This window comes from Gossypium hirsutum, chromosome A08 (assembly GCF_007990345.1).
Source record: "Gossypium hirsutum isolate 1008001.06 chromosome A08, Gossypium_hirsutum_v2.1, whole genome shotgun sequence".
Taxonomy (NCBI): domain Eukaryota; kingdom Viridiplantae; phylum Streptophyta; class Magnoliopsida; order Malvales; family Malvaceae; genus Gossypium; species Gossypium hirsutum.
The window spans coordinates 94,723,164-94,735,980 of record NC_053431.1 but is presented as its reverse complement, the minus strand read 5'-3'; positions in this window follow the sequence as shown (position 1 = coordinate 94,735,980).

Sequence of the window (12,817 nt, the reverse complement as noted above, 5' to 3'; positions counted from 1 at the left end):
ATGGGTTAGGTAAATGTTCCATGATAATGGATTAGGTAAATATTCCGTGATAATGGGTTAGGTAAATGTTCCATGATAATGGTTTAGGTAAATGTTCTATGATGGGCATTTCATGTCTTTTGTATTAAAGAATTAAATGGATGAAATATGAAATTTTATTAAAAGAAAAAGGGGTGACAAGAACAAAGTTTTGTCCATTTTTGTTCATCATAGCCGAAAGTTAGAGAAGAGAAAGGAGAGGAGAAAGCTCTTGAATGTTCAGTCACTTGGGGAAGAAAATTGAAGGTAAGTTCATGGTAGTTTGCTTCTATCTTGATGTTCATGAGTTCTTCTTGATTCTACCTTAACTCTTGAAGCATATTTTGGTTTTTAGTTGTGTTGTGAGCATTTAGTCATGAATTAAAATGAAGGAAATGGTTGTTGTTTTTTTTTGTTCTTTTGATGAAAAATGAAAGATAGGTGAAGTTGAGGCAAACGAATGAGCATGCATGTGCCTTAGATGCTAAGGGGAAAAATCGGCTAACATGTTGTGCTTTAAAATGATGAAATGGAGATTATACTTAAGTAAAATCATAGATATGTGATGATTGATTGGTGATATACATGTTTAAATAACAAGCATGCAAGTTAGGTGTGAAAGAGTGATTTGGTAATAAATCTACTTGGGACAGCAACAGTAATGTGAATTTGGAAAATCACCATAAATTGTGGGAGATGAGTTGGAAGCTGCATAAATTATGTAATTAAAGCTTAATGAGTCTAGTTTCAAATGGAATAAACTAGAACATATTTTTGAATTCTGTACAATGAGAAATTTGATTCGTAATGAAGAGTGGTCAGATTAGTCAAACAGTGAAACATGGGAAACTTTAAGAAAAATCTGGTATTGATTGGCCATACCAAAAATTCTGAAAATTTTATGGATAGAAGATATATGAGTTTATTTTCAGGGAAAATTAACGGCACTTGATTTGGAGTTTCGTAGCTCCAGTTATAAATAATTTAGTGACTGTTGCTCAGGAAGACAGCTTGCAGTGAAATTATGATTATGTGGTAAACATTGACAAAAATTTGTTAGTGAGTTACTTATTGTTTTCTTATAAGCTTACTCTGATCTGTAGGTGTGGTTGGCCGAATATTGTAAGGGGTTAATACGTAGTTCGTATTTGAATAGTTAGATTAACGTGTTAGTAATCCAATTGTATGCGGTTCGTGTGTGGATCTCGTCAGCATATCGTCGCAAACAGGTGTGTAACTGACATCCTCTCATAGACTAGATTGGCAAAAGCCGAAAAGCCGAAATGCCAAAAAGTCAATATTTTGGGAATTTGCGAGTGTGCGAATGCTCGTAAGATAGTTGAGTTTGTATATTTGGTAATCTAAAGTAATAAACTACAGTACGCGCAATTTCGTACTTTTTGATAATTTGGGCTTAATGGGCCAAAGATCGGGTTCATGGGCCAACGGGCCCAATTCGGTAAGTATGCGCGGTAAGTGTTCTGATAGTACGTAAATAGTTAGGATATGCATGAAAACCTTAAAAGTAGCTAAATTACTATAATACCCCTATGTATGGAAAATTACTATTATACCCCTAAGTGCAAAATTACCGTTATACCCCTAGGGTTAATTTTGACTGAAAAGCATGACGATCTGATTCTGTATGATGTATGTCATGATTATATATCTGTTGCATGGGGACATGGGTTATATTATGGAGGAAGCGTCCTGGTGGCTATGCCACAATTATCTGATCTGGTGGCTCTGCCACATATATCTGTTCTGGTGGCTATGCCACGATTATCTGATCTGGTGGCTTTGCCACATATATCTGTTCTGGTGGCTCTGCCATAATATCTATATCTGGTGACTTCGTCACAATATCTGGCAGCCTCGCTGCGATTTCTGTGGTGTGTAGTGGTTGGGTGGGTCGAGTAGTCTCCCCACATGGTGTAAGGCTGGTACGGGGGTGTTATGGATGAATCTGGGTTGGGTTTCTGCATAAACATGTAATATCTGTTCTGTTCTGTTATGGGCCTATGGGCTTTATTCTGAATTTCTGTTCTGGGCTAAGGCCAACTTATTCTGTTTCTGTGGGTTGAGCTGATTTAGACTATGGTTGGGTTATTTTACACACTGAGTTTCCCCAAACTCACCCCTTTTATTTTCATCCACGCAGGTAATCCCCAACCATAGTGGGCTTGGAGCTGTGAGGGAATTCGGAGTGGCCACCCGTTTTGAAAGTTTAATTTTCTTCTGGTCAACTGGACATCCTTTTATTTACGTTTGAAGTTTTGGGTTTTTAAATGTAATAAGGCTGCTTAATTATTTTTTATGGTTTTAATATGTATTACTAAGATAGGTATTACTTATTTTAACTGTTGAAATTGGATAGCTTTAGGGCGCGTTTTCAAAAAAAACAATTGATTTCTAAATAACACGACAACAAGCAAAGCTTCCACAATGAAAGTATTTTCCAAAATTAATCACTTTTCCTAAAAATGACATAATCAAATCAGTTTCCTAGAAATATCCATGACGTTAAGGTGCGGCAATGGCGGTATGCATGTCTAGGATTGGATCCGAAGGGAGCTTGGTACTGAAGCAGTCCGATGGACTCACCACCTCTTTTCCGGTTTCCTACCTGGTGCACAGCTTCCATTCACTTTAACCTGTAATGAAATTATCTTTTAAAACACTAAGTAATTTTTTCTGGATCAACAATATAAAATGTTTTGAACGCTTCGATGTGGCATGTCGGATCCGGTCATAACGTCTGGGCCGGGTTTGGGGTGTTACATTTAGTGGTATCAGAGCCTAGGTTGCAACAACTCGGCTGTGGAATGGGTTTACAAAAACAAAGATTTTTGAAAGCGAAAATTTTATAAAGAATGCGAAAAACTCGATTTTCAAAATTTAGATCTTTAGAAGGTGGCATTCCGAATCTCCGGCTCAAGTCTGTAAGTATTCTGAATTTTTCTGAATATTTTCCTGAATTATCTGTCTGTACTGAAACCCTACTAGGACACTCTAGATAGGATGATACTGAAACCATAGGAAAATCTGATAAGAGATTGAAATTGTAGCTAGACTTTGATTCTACGAAAACAAACTTTAAATTACTGTCTGATTCATAAAACATTTGTAATAATCACTGGAATACTAAGTTAATGCATAAAATTCGTAAACAGATAATACGATATGAGTACAAGAGCTACTCGTGGAAGAGGCCGTGAACGTGGCCGAAGAAGGGCTCGAGCGGTATCTTCGTCTTCGGGACATATGCCGGTGGCAGATGCACCGGTACCATCGGCAACGGAAGTGGAGTCTCATGATCGTGGTACCGGGGATGACGCTCTGTCACAGGCAATGCTTCGTGTTCTGGAAAGGGTTGCTGGGACAAGTTCGGGCAACGGAATTCGATGATCGATTTCTGAACGACTCCGGGCCAACGGAGCGAAGATCTTTAGGGGTGTGTCTGGTATCGCCTCGAATGTGGCAGAATATTGGTTGGAGGCCACAGAACGAATTATGGATGACTTGGATTGCTCTGTGGAGCAGAAGCTGAAAGGAGCCGTATCGTTGCTACGAGAAGAGGCTTACCAGTGGTGGCTCACTGTGAGAGAAGGAACCCCAGCTGATAGGGTAACTTGGGAACTGTTTAAGACGGCCTTTAAAGGGAAGTATGTTGGAGTGAGTTATGTGGATGCCCGCAGGAAGAAATTCCTAAATCTGGTGCAAAAAGGTAAAATAGTTGCCGAGTACGAGGCCGAGTTTCTGAGGTTGAGCCGGTATGCCGTAGACATAGTTGCTACGGAGTATGAGTGAAGTGTGCTCTTCGAGGATGGTCTTAGAGATGACCTTAGGGTGTTGATCGCTCCGTAGAGGGAGCGAGACTTTGCGGTCTTGGTGGAGAAGGCAAGGATCGCTGAGGAGGTTAAGCGTGCTGAAAAGCAAAATCGGGAGAAGGATCGAAACCGTTTCCGGAGGGATTCAGGACCCTCGGGTGGTGCAAATAGGATTATTAAGAGAGCAAGAGTGGAGGAACCAGTTCGAGTAGTGCCGATGAATGTAGTCAGACCATCAATCTGTGGAGACTGTGGTAAGGTACATTTGGGTGAGTGTAGGAAACGCTTTGGTGCTTGTTTTCGATGTGGATCTATAGAGCATAGAGTACGGGACTGCCCTCAGAAAGCTGATCAGGTTCAAGTTGCTGAACAAAGGATTGCTCAACCCGTAAAGGGTAGACCCCAACCACCGAGAGGACGTGGACAAGGTAGGGGTGGAAATGGAAACGGTCGAGGTCGGGGGGGCACCTGGTAGGGGTGTCGGAAATGCTGAAGCTCGATAGCCAGCTTTGGTGTATGCAGCTCGTCATTGAGAGGAGGGCGACGCACCTGACGTCATAACTGGTACGTTCTTGGTTTCTGGCATGCCATATACTGCTTTGGTGGATATTGGATCTACTCATTCCTATGTTGCATGTGCCATATCTGGGTTATTGGGTGTGCACTCTGAGAAGATGGTGAGTGGGGTATCTATGTTAAGTCCTTTAGGTCATTCGGTTAGGGTAGACAAACTATATAGGGACGTACCCTTAGAAACTCAAGGCAATGTTTTCCCTGGAAATCTGATGGAGTTACCGTTCAGAGAGTTTGACCTCATTCTGGGAATGGACTGGCTTGTTAAGCATAGGGCGACTTTGGATTGTGCTGCAAAATGAATGGTGTTAAGGACCATGGAGGGTGAGGAGGTTATGATGATAGGCGAGCGAAGGGATTATTTGTCTAATGTGGTGTCAGCATTAAGAGTCGAAAAGTGGATTCAGAAAGGTTACATTTGTAAGTCAGTCGGAAGGGGAGGGATTGTTAGTGGATAAGGTTAGGACTGTAAAGGAGTTTCAAAAACAACAATTGATTTCAAAATAACACGACAACAAGCAAAGCTTCCGCAATGAAAGTATTTTCCAAAATTAATCACTTTTCCTAAAAATGACGTAATCAAATCGGTTTGCTAAAAATATCCATGACGTTAAGGTGTGGCAATGGCGGTATGCATGTCTAGGATTGGATCCGAAGGGAGCTTGGTACTTAAGCAGTCCGATGGACTCACCACCTCTTTTTCGGTTTCCTACCTGGTGCACGGCTTCCATTCACTTTAACCTATAATGAAATTATCTTTTAAAACACTAAGTAAGTTTTTCTGGATCAACAATATAAAATGTTTTGAACGCTTCGATGTGGCATGTCGGTCCGGTCGTAACGTTTGGGCCGGGTTTGGGGTGTTACAGCACACTAATAAGAAGATAGAAAAAAATAAAATAAGATAAAGAGATAACAAAATAGAAAAACATCCAACAAAACAATAATAGTAAAATGTATAATAAAATAAAATAAAACAAAACATATAAGTCCGAAAAATTAAATAAAAACACATAACAAAAAATAAATATAAAAATAAATATAAAAATAAATATAAAACTAAATAATGTCACTGGTCAACATCATGTGGGAAGTCAGGATCGAGAGGCTCAAGTACAACGAGGGATTGGGCGAAGAAATATAAAAATGTGGGCACATTCGTTGTAGATAGGCCTCGATGAGATCCTGCTGCCATTGAAGTTGGCTGAAGTGGCCTGAATGTCATTCCTGAAGGTAATCGATCCTTTCTAATTGCTATTGTTGAAGGCAATAGATATCCTCAAGTGTAACTGTATGTACAGGCGCAACAGTGGAGTGACTAGCAAGAGGATTGAGAACGAGTCACAATGGTGGTGGTAGGAGGTCATTGTCTAGATGCTCATTATCTTCATTCTGTTGAGTCAGATGTAGCAAAACATCTTGATCATCGAAAGCTTCGGGCTAATGTAACAATCCTAACCCGCATCCGTCGCCGGAATAGAGTTACGGAACATTTCTAGACCAACAAAACAGTAAACCATTCAAATCATACATTAATACAAACATAATTAAATTACATCCAAATACATTCATAATGTCCCTAAATCAAGCCCCTGAGGCCCTAAAAATACTTTAGAAACAATCCGGGACTAAATAAAAAACATTTGGAAATTTTAGGAAAAAGTTAAAAAATTTAGAATGCAGGGGTCATACGGCACACGCCCGTGTCTCAAGCCATGTGGACATTCAAAATAGGGACACACTGTAGTGTCCCAGCCCGTGTAACTCACTAACTTGGGTCACACGGCCAAGCCACACGTCAGTGTGCCAGGCCGTGTACCCCTCGAAATGATCTCACACACTCATGTGCCAGGCCATGTGCTAGGCTGTGTAACTGCCCTGTAACTCCCATGTCTTAGACCATGTGGCCTCAAAATGAACCTTAAAACACAAGTTTACCATTTCAAGTTTGCTTAGCTTAGACCTTAAGAAACTCAAATACCATCCAAAATACCAATTCAAAATGACATTAATCGAGCCAAAAACACATCAAAACCAACCTAATAAGTGCCTAACCAATGTACCCTCATAAGTACCACAAGTATATACAATTTTATGACACAATAAACATTGATTCAGTTCATCAATTCACTCAAGCAATACCTATTCAAAATACCTATTAAAGGTACCACAATCACAATATTTCAATGTTATATATACCATACATACTAGCATGTCAATTTTACCTCATTCTTATATAATATGTAAGTTGATTATTTGCACAAAATAGCATTATAACATTTACAAGCCAAACATTAACCAAAGCCGCACAAAATCCTATATATGCCATATAATTCGAATTAAACGTTTCAAAAACTACCGAGATAAGCTGGATAGTGTGACTTGAGTGCCGATCTGATCATCCAACCTTCTGAGAATCTATAATGGCATTAAACAACACAAGTAAGCTTAATGAAGCTTAATAAGTTCGATGAGTTATACAGTAAATCTTACCGAACTAACTATAAGAATTCAAACAATAATAATCATTCAAGAGAACTCCCTATCATTCACAACTTCAATCGATAAATTCATCCATGTTCAGATTAATATGAAATAAATAACATATCTTTCAAATTCATTAACAGATTACCTTACAAAAATTTTCCATTCAAAGAACGACTTACGAGTAAGAGTACATCGTCAACAGAAGCTCATAGAGCTGGTCCACTTGAACACGCCAATAGAAGCTCGTAAGAGCTTAATAGAAGCTCATGAGAGTTGATCCACCAAAGTCATGCCAAACAAAAAGTAAAAAGTGAGAGTTCGTAACAAATGCTGAACCTCGGTTTACTTCGGTAATATGCCGATGTCTCTCTTCAATACCATCTCCACTATAAACCCCCATCATACACCAAAGACGAATGTGCTCAAATCCCACGTTCAATCCAAACTGAGTATTAAATTCGATAATATAATTCCCAACAATAGAACATATATAATACCAATCATTAATTTATACAAATGTTAAATTTTAATCGTATGAACTTACCCATATTGAATTATAGTCGTTGTAGAGGTTAAGAGACTATTCCATTATTTTTCCTTTTTTACGAGTATCTACGGGATTTTGATATGCAAGCTTTTATGTTGGCCAAAACTATCTCCTTACCCTAGCTATGGCTTTCGAATAGAAATGAAACTTTAATTTCCAATTTGTTTTGTTTTAATTTTAACAAATTTACAATTATGCTATTACCATTAATTTTTCTTTCATTTTTAAATCTAATTAATGTCCTATTCATTATTTATGGCTTAATTATCACTTAAACCCTTCCTTATTTATTAATTAAACCATCTCATCACCTAATTGCTTTAATTTGTAAAATTTGCACTTTTTAATTTAGTCCTTTTTCTTTTATTAACTATCTAAACGATAAAATTTTTAAACCAAATTTTAATAACAACTATATTTACTCTATAAATATTCTTAAAATAATATTTATGAGTTGACACTACAAAATTTGTGGTCCCAAAACCATTGTTCGGTCACCACTGAAAATCGGGCTGTTACAGCTAACGGGTGACCATCCTCTTATATTTCATTATACTTAAGCCTTGTGGTGCCATGTCCCCAATCAGACTAAGAGTGTTGATCTGCTCAAGGGTCTCAAGGAGGCTGAAGTAATGGGCCAAGTGTGTTACATATGGATCCATACAGATAGGTCCTTTTTGTAGACATTCACTTTAATACCAACAACACTAGTCCACGAAATGAGCTATATCAATTGGGTATTACTCGTGCGTGCTCCATAAAAAGTACACATCTAAAGTACTTACAACACTCGTACTTTCCTTTTAACCAGTCAAAGTGTGGGCTAAACTAACATGAATGTAGTGTAAGGCTGAAGGTAAGCACTAAGCCTTGGACTAGCTCGGGTTGTACGAAGAACCTCAGAAATGTCAAACTAGTAGAGAGGGGTCGGTTGAAGGACGTGCCTCAAGAGGGTGGAGAACTCAGGCGTAGCCAATAAGTCATTAGAATATATTCAGAGAGTGACTCTAAATCCTACGATACTCAAATCCCAAGACGGAATGAGATCTTTTAAGGTTCATCCCCTGAAAATAGCACAACCTGTAGGAAAAATGTGAAGCAAAACTCCAAAGTAAGCTTAGCATACGTCGGATCCACGATGACAAAAAATTGTTCTCACGGTATCATATCCAATAGAGTATAGACCCGTGCGAATAGACCCACAGTCTGAAGGGCTTCCTAGTCGATACATTGACCCAAACCTAATGATTTGTCATTTAGGTGGGTGTTGATACCTCTCTTCATGGGGTGGATGATCAAATGTGTGATATCAGTGTCAAATGGTTGCTGTATGAGAGGATGAAGATGAGGTCTCAATAACTTTTTGTTTCTTGGACTGAATAGGTACCTTACTCTTGCCTCGTGTGTTCGACATTATGTACCTCGTGTGTTCGACAACAATAGTCCACGAAATGGGCTATATCAATTGGGTATTACTCGTGCATGCTCCATAAAAGTATGCATCTAAAGTACTTACAACACTCGTACTTTCCTTCTGACTAGTCAAAGTGTGGGCTAAACTGACATGAATGTAGTGTAAGGCTGAAGGTAAACACTAAGCCTTGGACTAGCTCGGGCTATACGAACAACCTCAGAAATGTCAAACTAGTCAGTTTAGCCCATAAGTCATCAGAATATATACAGAGAGCGTCTCTAAATCTTGCGATACTCAACTATCGAATGACACCCCCAAGACGGAATGAAATCGCTTAAGGTTCATCCCCTGAAAATAGCAAGGCTTGTAGGAAAAATGTGAAGCAAAACTCCAAAGTAAGCTCAGCATGCGTCAGATCCACGATGGTAGAAAAACCGTTCTCACAGTGTCACATCCAATAGAGTATAGATCAGTGCGAATAGACCCACAGTCTGAAGGGCTTCCTAGTCGATATATCGACCCAAGCCTAATGATTTGTCCTTTAGGTGCTGGTACCTCTCTTCATGGGGTGGATAATCAAATGTGCGATATCGGTGTCGAGTAGTTGCAGCCTGAGAGGATGAAGATGAGGTCCCAATAACTTCTCGTTTCTTGGACTGAGCAGGTACCTTACTCTTGCCTCGTGTGTTCGACATTATGTACTTGAAAGACGAATGAAAATAAAGTGTATCAGACTATCTAAAGTATAAATGGGACAGAAGTATTCAAGTTCAATGTATTGGAGTGATAGTACATGACTAGTGAAACTATAAATAGAATTGAGCAATAAAAACAAATTTGTAGCAGGTATATATATGCACTAATTTTTATTTGGCAACAACCATATAAGTATTATGATGTATAGTGAAAATAAAAACTCGGCGCCAAAACTCATTAATTGCAACAGACATTAAGTACCAGACACAAAGTACTAATATACAAAAAATTAGAGCAACATTACCATTAAGTCAAACAGGATTAACAACAACACAAAATTAAATTGAACTAGAGCACAAAGCAGGTAACCAAGCAACATCAACATAGCACACAATGTAGATCAATGAAGTCAGAGCAGTCATAACCAAACAAAAAAACATTAATTATAAGGGAGAAATAAAATAAAAAATAAAAGTAAAAATACTAATGAGAAAAATAAAATAAAATAAAATAAAATAAAATAAAATAATGCTAATAGAGGAATTGAGGACAAACGGTGGCTAGGGGTGGATGGACAGTGGTGGTATGATCGACAGAGGCAAAGATGGGGGAGTGGTCGACGGTGGCATGAAGGAAAAATGGGGGATTGTCAGTGATGGCTCTATGGGCGACGGTGAAGGAAAGAGAAGCTTGAACCAAGTAATAGAGAGGAATAACGATGGTGGAACGTGAAGTGACGAGGGCATTCGACGTTTTGAAGGAAATGATAAAGTCGTACAGCTGGTAACGAGGAAGATCGACGATTAGGGTTTGAAGAGGTTTATGAAAAGGCTTAAGAAGACAAAAGGAAAAAAAAACTAAAAACCAAAACTTGAAATAGGTACACGACCATGTGCCAGTTCATGTAGGCCATACGGCCGTGTATCTCTCTATGGCTGTGTGTCCCATAAAAAACATTAAAAATGATTCCAGTGTTCACACTGCCTGTGACATGCCCGCGTGTATTCTTTTGGGTGCTGTAGGTTCATTGTTCGTTTCTCCCACAACCATATAGATGGGCATGTGGGCCACACGGCTGTGTCGCTAGGCCGTGTGAATCCACTCAGACCATGTGTGTCAATTTTTTTAAAAAAAAATTGGCTCCAGTATTCACATGATCCATGACACGCCCGTGTGTATAGGCTGTATGGTTTACCCCAAATCTTGTTGTCTCTTTTTTTTTCTTTAATTGATTTTTTTATTTTTTATTTTAAAAAAATGAAAGTATTAGCATGCAACATAAAAAAAGTTAACTAAAAATAAATAAATAAAAACACTTGGGTTGCCTCTCAAGAAACGCTTATTTAAAGTCTAAGCTCGAGTACCCTTTTCAAGTTCACAATTAAGTCAGATTTTGGAGCTAGAGTCCCTCTCTCTCATTATCAATATCACCACCAAGACAAAGTTTAAGCTGATGATCGTTTGCTTTGAATGTACCGTAATCAGGGTGTGTTACCTCAATGGTTCCATATGGGAATACATTTTGTACCACAAATGCATAAAAGTGAAATATTGGGGGTAATTTTGTAAAAATGCTAAAAAGTAGTAATTTCATAAAATTAGTTAATTTTACTGTTGGAATTATTTAATTTAATGAAAATATTATTTTTAGATTAAAAACAAGTGGAAAACCGAGGAAAAGAGAAAAGTACCGAATAGTCTTGTACCTTTATCATTGCTGCAATTTAGTCAGGTAAGTTCATTTGGTTTAATTTTAGTACATTTGCATATGTATTATATGAAATTAGTTGCATAATATTGGATTATATTGATGTGTGTAATTGGAAATGGAAATAATGAATTGAAATGACATCGATCACTAATTGAGATACTATGAGTTGTTGCTACAAATTAATCTTACAAGTTCATGCATTTATTTATGCTTCTAATAATTCTTAGATTCTTGGTTAATATAATATTATTAACCGTTATATTATGTACTAAATGAAGTTCAATGAGCGGTATCCACCGATATACTGAATGAAGCTAAAATGAGCGTTATCCACTGATATACTGACTGGTGCTCAGACGAGCGATATCTATTGAATCTATTGAAACTTATGTGCTTTTGAGCCATACCTATAGTATCTATTGAAACATATGTGCTTTCAATCCATACCTACTGAATTTACTGAAACGTATGTGCTTTCGAGCCACACCTACTGAATCTACTGAAACGTATGTGCTTTCAAAGCCATACCTACTAAATTTACTGAAACGTATGCGCTTTTGAGCCATACATATTGATTCTATTGAAATTTATGGCTATCGAGCCTTACCTACTAATTCTACTGAAAGTATGCTTTATCGAGCCATAGCTAATGTTTCTACTGGAAGTTGCTCAAATAAGCATTACTCACTGAATATATTGAAATACTGTACATATAAATTCCTATTAGAAAAAGTTTTGATTTACGGGAATTTCATTAATTTTAAATTGATTACTATGTTTGGTTGGAAAAGCTTATCGATTTGTTAAATGAACTTACTAAGTTTTATTCGAGCTTACCTGTATTTGTTTCATTTTGTAGATTTTATTTTGAAGGCTCGGAAGATAGGATCAACACAAGAAATCACACTATTCGAGAAACCTTTGGTAAACTTTGATTTCGGTTGGTATATATGGCATGTATTAGGACCATTCGTATGCATGACAATAGCTTCTAGTTTTTAAGCAAGTTCTCCTAGAACTTGTGTTGTGTGATTGAACAATAAATGGAATTAGACATGTTTTACTAAGTAAAGCTTGTTGATCAAGAATGATAATATTGCCAATATGTGGAACAATGGTATAAAATAAAATAGATGTTTTTTTTATGTGTAAACCATATCTTGTATATGCAACCTTGGATATTAAATGTCATGAAATGTATTGTGGTGTCAATGATGCCACATTGGTTAGGTACATAGGTTGAATTGTTTGACATGTTTGAGTGTTATTGAAGATGGTTTTTGGCTTGTAAATTCGTGTGTTGAATGTGTTTAGGTACCTAAGGAAATGGGTGAAAATTTAGCTTGAAATTGGTCATTTTTGGGCACACACGGCCTGGGACATGGGTTGTCACATGACCGTGTGATGCACGCGGGCAACCCACACGGGTGTGCACCCTGAACGTGTATCAAATAGTATAGGTGTAGTTTTCACACGGGCTGACACATACCTGCGACATGGCTGTATAACTCTACATCGAATGTTACAGGGGCTAGCACACC